The sequence below is a fragment of the Melozone crissalis genome, unplaced genomic scaffold (genome assembly GCF_028551555.1).
Source record: "Melozone crissalis strain CALT ecotype California unplaced genomic scaffold, PUWL_Pcris_2 ptg000045l_1, whole genome shotgun sequence".
In the NCBI taxonomy this organism is placed as follows: domain Eukaryota; kingdom Metazoa; phylum Chordata; class Aves; order Passeriformes; family Passerellidae; genus Melozone; species Melozone crissalis.
Window position 1 is genome coordinate 4013507 of NW_026535823.1, and position 6969 is coordinate 4020475.

The following is a 6969-nucleotide window of genomic DNA, read 5'->3' on the forward strand; positions in this document are numbered from 1 at the left end:
TTGTCCAAAAGCGCTGGAAAGCCTTACAGAGGAGCTGGCCTTGCTCCCCTGACTGTTAGGGATTGTAATTAACCACTGGACTAAACAGCTTAATTAACTAACAAGAATGTACTCTGCTTTCTGGGCTTCCTAAACATGCAATGAAGCTAATTAGTCCTTCCCTACCTGACAGTGGAGTGGAAAAGATCCTAATTATTCCAACCTGCTCTGTGCTGAAATGCTAAAGGCCTGACTGTAAAATGGATCTGTCTACCTGAGAAGGCAGTGGTGGAAAGTAGTGCCCTTGTTCCTAAATCCTTTCTGCTGGTACATGTGTTGTGTTGTGAGGTCACCAGGAGGAGGTAAGAGATAAGAATTTGATTTCATGTTTTCAGAAGGATTATATTATATTATATTATATTATATTATATTATATTATATTAAAAATGCCATACTAAAACTATACTAAAGAAAGAAAAAGGAGACATCAGAAGGTTAGGAAGGAATGATAATGAAAGCTCATGACTGACTCCTGAGAGTCCAACACAGCTGATGGTGATTGGTAATTAATTAAAAACAATTCACATGGAACCAATCAAAGATGCACCTGTTGGTGAGCAACCTCCAGAGCACATTCCAAGCAATCAGATAATTATTGTTTACATTTCTTTTCTGAGGCTTCTCAGCTTCTCAGGAGAAAAATCCTGGGCAGAGAAGATTTTCCAGAAAATATCATGGTGCCACACATGCACCTGTCCTGGCTGTTGTAGAACTCACCTGGATCTCCTTGGTGCTCCATCCCATCTTTTGGGAGGTGGAGTTTCTCTCCTTGCTGTAGAGATTGCAGACTGTTGGAGGAGGCAGGATGAAGGATGGGCTTCTGAAAAGCCCAGAAAATGAGGCAATTAACTGCTGATCTCAGCTGCATCAGGGCAAGGCCAGGTTTGCTCTGCCTGTGGGAATCAGAATTCTTCATGTTACAAACAGAAGGTGTTATCAGACATCAGCCTGAGGAGAGCAGAGCAACAGGGACTGAACCCTACCTGGGCAGTGAAATGGTTTTGGGTGAGAAAGCTCCCCTTGCTCAGCATCCCTGTGCCCTGTCCTGCAGACATTTAGGGCTGAAACCCAGGCAGGGGGCACATCAGGAAGCAGAGACAGACACCATCCCACAGGAGCCTCCTTGCCCTTGGTGGGCAGTCAGGTCTGCCTCAAATCAAGGCAAACACAGCTCCTCTGGGAGCTCTAATGTTTTACTGGATCACTTTGTTTCTCTTGATGAGTGCTGCTTCAGAGTCTCAGCTGCCTGGATCCCAGTGGGGATTTTGTTGATGGGGGTTTATTGGCTTTTGTTACCTTGAAGTTCCTGCAGTGGCAGGAGTAAGAGGTGACTCCTGGAGCCTGTTTATTTCACAGGTCGGATTTTTAAGAGTTTGCCAATGGTACCCCAATTTTAGGAGAAGTCACTTGTTTATTTTTTTAGCAGGGCACTCACATACTGATCCATAAATAAAACTAGGGTGTTATTTAATAAGACCCACCAGAAGGTCAGCCCTGGTTCATTGGTAAACTGATCAATCCAGAGTGCAAAAAGCACCTCTCAGGAAACTCATCCTGTGTATCTGAGGGAGGTTCCAGCCAAATATCACTGTGGTTTGCACTCCACTGAGTCTTCAGGAGTTTCTGTGCCCATACCTTCTGAAAGGGAAATGCCAAAAGGTCCAAGATGGAGCCATTTCCAACAATCTTTAATTCAGATATCTGGAGAAACTTTCAGAGTTGTAACATCTTTACAGCTGGGGCTGCAGATCCAAGTTTGCATCTGTGGGAGAAAGAACAGATTTGAACTTGGGGTCCATGAATTTCCATACACTGGATCTGAAATTCACCCACCCCTCTTAGACACCAAGAATTCCTCGTCTGGACCTAAGACACTCCCCATGGCTTCTTCTGCAGTTGTACAGTGTGTGGGATAACCTTGGGATAAACATCCCAGGAGGGAAGGAGCTTTCTGGGAGGAGCTGACCTCTCCCAGTGGCAATTGTGGGAGGTGTTGACATTGCCTTAAGCCCAGGTGAGTTTCTCTGGGATGTCCAGATCAGGTGAGAAGCAGCTGGTGTGCCCTGTGAAGGACAACGTGTGTCCTTCACAGCCATGTGAAGGCAGCCATGAGGTGCTTGGGTCACTTCAGCCAATGCTGTGTCCCACATTACAAAACCCTCGCATGACTGAGAGGCTTAAGACACAAGCAGCATTAATTCAAAGAGGCTGGGGCAGATCTGAGTGGGGTTTTGCGAGCCAGACATGTCAGATGTCACCATGGGGATTTGCTATGGGGTCCTGGGATGGGGCCAGGCTGAGCAGATGACACCCAGGGCTGATCCAGGCACAGTTCCCTTGGCAAACAGGGAATTTTTTGGGTGGCTGGGATCACACAGCAGGCCCTGTTCCACTGCAGCAGATGCCTCGTGGAAAGCTGGCAAGCCACACTCACAGGTCACCTTGGCCAGCTCAAACTGCATTTATTCTACACAGAGCTGTGTGCATGGGTGAAAGTATGGTTACCATGGGTGTGCACACAGAGAAAATAACCCAAACAAAGATTTTGAAAGATTTTTAGGTCTGGGATTTTTGACTTGAGGAGGGAGAGAGGAGCAATCAGGCACAATGCACCTACAGATCATTCAAGTCACTGTGAAGAGGCACAGTGGAATGGAGATGCCTCTAAAAACCTCAGTCCTGAGGACACCACAACATGTTGAAATCCTGCAAATTCAACATTTCTTTGAAGAGAGATACAGGGAGGAGAGACTTTTCACCAGTTTTGTGTTTTTATTTTTGCTGCAAGCATACACTGGGTGGCTGTTTCAAGGCTTTGAAGGGAACAGAAGCTGTTGATGTTCCTGGGCATAATATTCCTGATATTCCTCAGCCTAAGCCCTTTCTATGGAGAACATTCCAGGTGAGTTAAGCAGGCTAACCACAACTGGGCTGTCTCATTCTGTTCCAACACAGCCAGAATCAGTTTATGTCTGCCTGCACAACATTCTGCGGAGTTCCTCTGGTGGCCTGGCTTGTAGAGGTGCTACTCACTTAGGTGAAGATGTAATGCTGCCCAGATCACCCTTCCGTGCCTCAGTTTCCTCATCCCAAACACAATAAACCCCATTTTTCACATCCTAGGGGTGTATGGTGTCATGCAAACATTGTTATTTATGGTGATGGGAACTTGAACTTTGTTTGGTACAGTGGTCTGGGGGTGCCCATTTGCCATCATTTGGAAAAGACAGGAATTAACCTGCGTGTTGGGAATGCAGAGTGTTGTTATTGCTCTCAGACAAACAGAATTCCCTCCTCTCAAAACCAAAGATAATCTGTTTTATTTCAGTGGGATGTGGTGATGTCCACAGCAAACAAATATTTCTTGGCACGTGGAGGCAGGATTTTCTTTGTCAAGCTGGAAGAAGCATCAAAGGAAGGGAAGGATGGGATGCAGCACAACTGGGTTTAATCACACATGAGAGTGAAGCTCCTCTGGACGGGCCCACTCTGATATGCCATTGTAAACACCCTGGGGAGCCTGGAAAAAACCAAGGGAATGGCACCAAGGTCCTCAGGGCTCTTGGTGGACTAACTGGCAAAGTTTTTTCCAGTGCTGAAGTGTCCCTTGACTGCAGTGTGCTGGTTCCCTGACTGATCTCCAGAGGCTGTTTGGTTATCCAAGCCCCTGCCTTGTTTTTGGCAGCCCCATCACAATGAAGATGCTGAGCTGGTTTTAGCAAGGAGGCACCATCACTGCACAGCCCCTGGACACAGGGGAGGCTCTGATTTCAGCCCAGCCCTGCTCTGAGCTGGTCAGAGTGCTCTGGAGGGGTCAGCTGCCTCTTCTTGCCTGTCCAAGAGCCTCCAGTGGCTGTTTCTGGAGCTGCCTGAGTGCTTGGGAGAGCCTGGACAAAGAGAGCTTGGGGAAATGCCTTTGACAGGGCTGTACCTCTTGAAACCAGTTTCCTCTGGAAATTGCTGACTTGTTTCACTAAGTTTAGGGCCAGGGAATGTGCTGATTTTATGAGTGTGTTCTGCAGGAAACTGATGTTTCACTTCAGCTATTTCAATACCATATAGTGTATTACGCTGTCACCTCACATAACATATCAGCTCAGACTAGCTTATGTCAACAATAAAACAAGAAAATCAAGCTAAAAATACCTGATAGCATTTCAGTTCTTCTGAAACAAAGCATTTCAGCACATCCATTCAGCTGCATGCTTCAAAATGATGGCTCTCTCTTCCAGTTAGTAACAAAAGGACATTTGCAATCTCTGAATTGCCTTTGGAACATGAACATCTTGAGCTGTGATGGTTCCTGGAGCTGCATGGCTGGGATTGCTGCTCAGAATGCTGCAACAGTTGTTTTTCTACATGTTGTGGGGTTGCAGTGGTGTTTGGAGGCTCCAGCCAGGGCTTGAGGCTCACATTGATCCAACAAAGGTAATATCTGGACTTCAGTCACAGGGAACAGAAGCTGGACCTGATTTGGGGACACTGAGTGACACCAGAACTTGGGTGGTGGCTTGGCAGAAATGGGATTTACTGTGCTGGGCTAAGCCTTTACTCTGTGTGGTAGCCTGGGAGAAAGATCTGCTGGAAGGACAAATTGGGAATTTCATTAATGACCTGTCAGTGCTAATGAGGACTTGAGCTTGAAGGACCCTCAGTGTTCTGTGAGCCTTGTCCCAGACAGGGTCCTGATCTTGGATTAAATCACTGGTAACATCAAGATCAGGAACAAGTCTTAGATGAGCACAATACAAATGGGATTCAAACCTCCAGGGAGCTAAAGACTTATTTAAATGATTGGTTTAAACAACAGCAAAATTGAGGCAGAGCCATTGAATTGAATGCCCAGTCCTTGAACACCAAAGAACAACTGATACACAGGTGATTTCTAAGCAAACTTTTCTGATTGAAATTTGTGATTATTTATTATTATTATTTTTTTTATTTGCTATTGGTAAATTGCAGACAGCCCTGAATTTCTAAGCCAAGAAGGGCCCTTACCCAAATTAAGGGACATTTAAGGGTGTCCTATACCAGATGACTGGGAGTTCTGGAATTAAAACATGCCTCAGAAAGGGAGGAAACCAAAATATTTTTCAGTCTGCAGCCTTCTCATGCATTTAAGCTCCTGAAGGACTTTGTTTCTTTACTCTTGAGATTCATTATGTCACCAGAAAAGCTTTACTATTTTACTGTGGAAGCAACATAGCCATGAAACATTAATTTCCAGGAATGTGGAAACCATGAAATGTGGGGTTTTCTACTAAATTAAGATTTTACTTTTCTCTCTTCTCACATAGTTAAGGGAACCAATTTTCATTATATATTTATGTACATGCATTCTGGAAATTCTAATAGGAAAGATACACAAAACAGGAAGGACATTTGTACATTGAAAAATGTATTTCACTGGTAACCACACTAGCAATTTATATTAAATTTTTCATCTTGAACCACTTTGTATTCTAAATCCATGGATTTAGAATTGGAACCATGTCTCTCATGACTGAACTGCACCAACTCAGCTGATATAATCCATTTGTAAAGGAAAATATGTAAATATTGCCTTCCTTTTGCTATAGGACTGATGCTTCTTTCTTGATAAAAAAATGTTACTCAGTTTCCATGCAATACCAGCTGATGAGAATGGAAGAATTAGTCAAAACATTCCAGGAGCATCTGTGTTGTGGGAACCATAGGTTTCCAGGCTATAGGAAACACCAGAATGTTCACCAAATCACCAGTGTGGTTTTCCTTAATGCTACAATTAGCCATGGAACATTAACAGAAGAGTTACTGGATAAGAGCTGATGGCAGAAAGCCTTCTGCCATAAACTGCTAATTCTCAACATGTGCAAACATATTGCCAGAGAAGATGAGTTATGCAATTAAAATCAAAATTGGAGATTTGTTATCAAAGGACAGCAATGTGTACTAAAATCCAGCTGAGAGGCTCCCTTATCTTGTAATCTTCAGGCTTCTTTTTTAGTTAATCCAACACAGCTGACAATATTTGACACAGCCAGTTGTGCCTGCTGTCATGTGAGGGATGTTTTATAGAGCTCCTTTCCCCTAGCACAGAGAGATTTGTCATAGAGCAACTCTCTACAAAGTCTGAAAAGCTTTTCCAGGATTGCATTTCAGGGGAGTAAGATGTGATAAAAAATTCTGACAGAGTCAGAATTAATTTCTAAAATTTTGAACAAGCCTTAGTAACATTTTAACTGCAAATTAGGTTAAAAGTTCAATTCAAAAGAAACATTGCATGTTGTATGGATAAAAAAAATTAATCAGCTTGGAAAACTGTTTGTGTACCTTTCCCTCATAAAAATTTCAAAATTCCCCCCATCTTTAGAACGAAGGAGAATTCCAAATTCTGAATTTGTTTGCAAAATGAACTTCTGTCCTCCCACAGCACTTTCTGTGCCTCTGTGAAGAGGACAAGAAGCTTAATGTACAATTTCTGTGAGCCTTGAGGAGATGGGGCTGCATGTCAGTATTTTCAAATGCAGGCTTACACAGCTGCTATTTGAATATAAATCATTGCTTTGGAGCTACACTAACACTCTCTGCAGTTTAGCACAGTTGTTAATTAATACAATACTCTATTAGTTCTTCTTACAGCCTTACTATTAATGTTCCATGAAATCCCATTAGCTCTGCATATGGGGCCAGGCTTGTTCTGAATGTGGGAAAAAAGAAATGTACAGTGGTATGAATAATCAAGAGAGGCTTTCAAGTGGTTTCCACTGTGAACATTCAGAAAGAAATTTAAAAATATTCCAGAATGTAATATGTGGGGCAAGCTTTTCACAAAATTTCAATGCAAACATGCAGATATTTGTCAGCCAAGTTTTCCTCTGGAGTGTGAAATCCCTTATGCGCCACTATTGTTCTACAGCAGGAACATCAGGAAGAGGAAGTAGCTCCTAA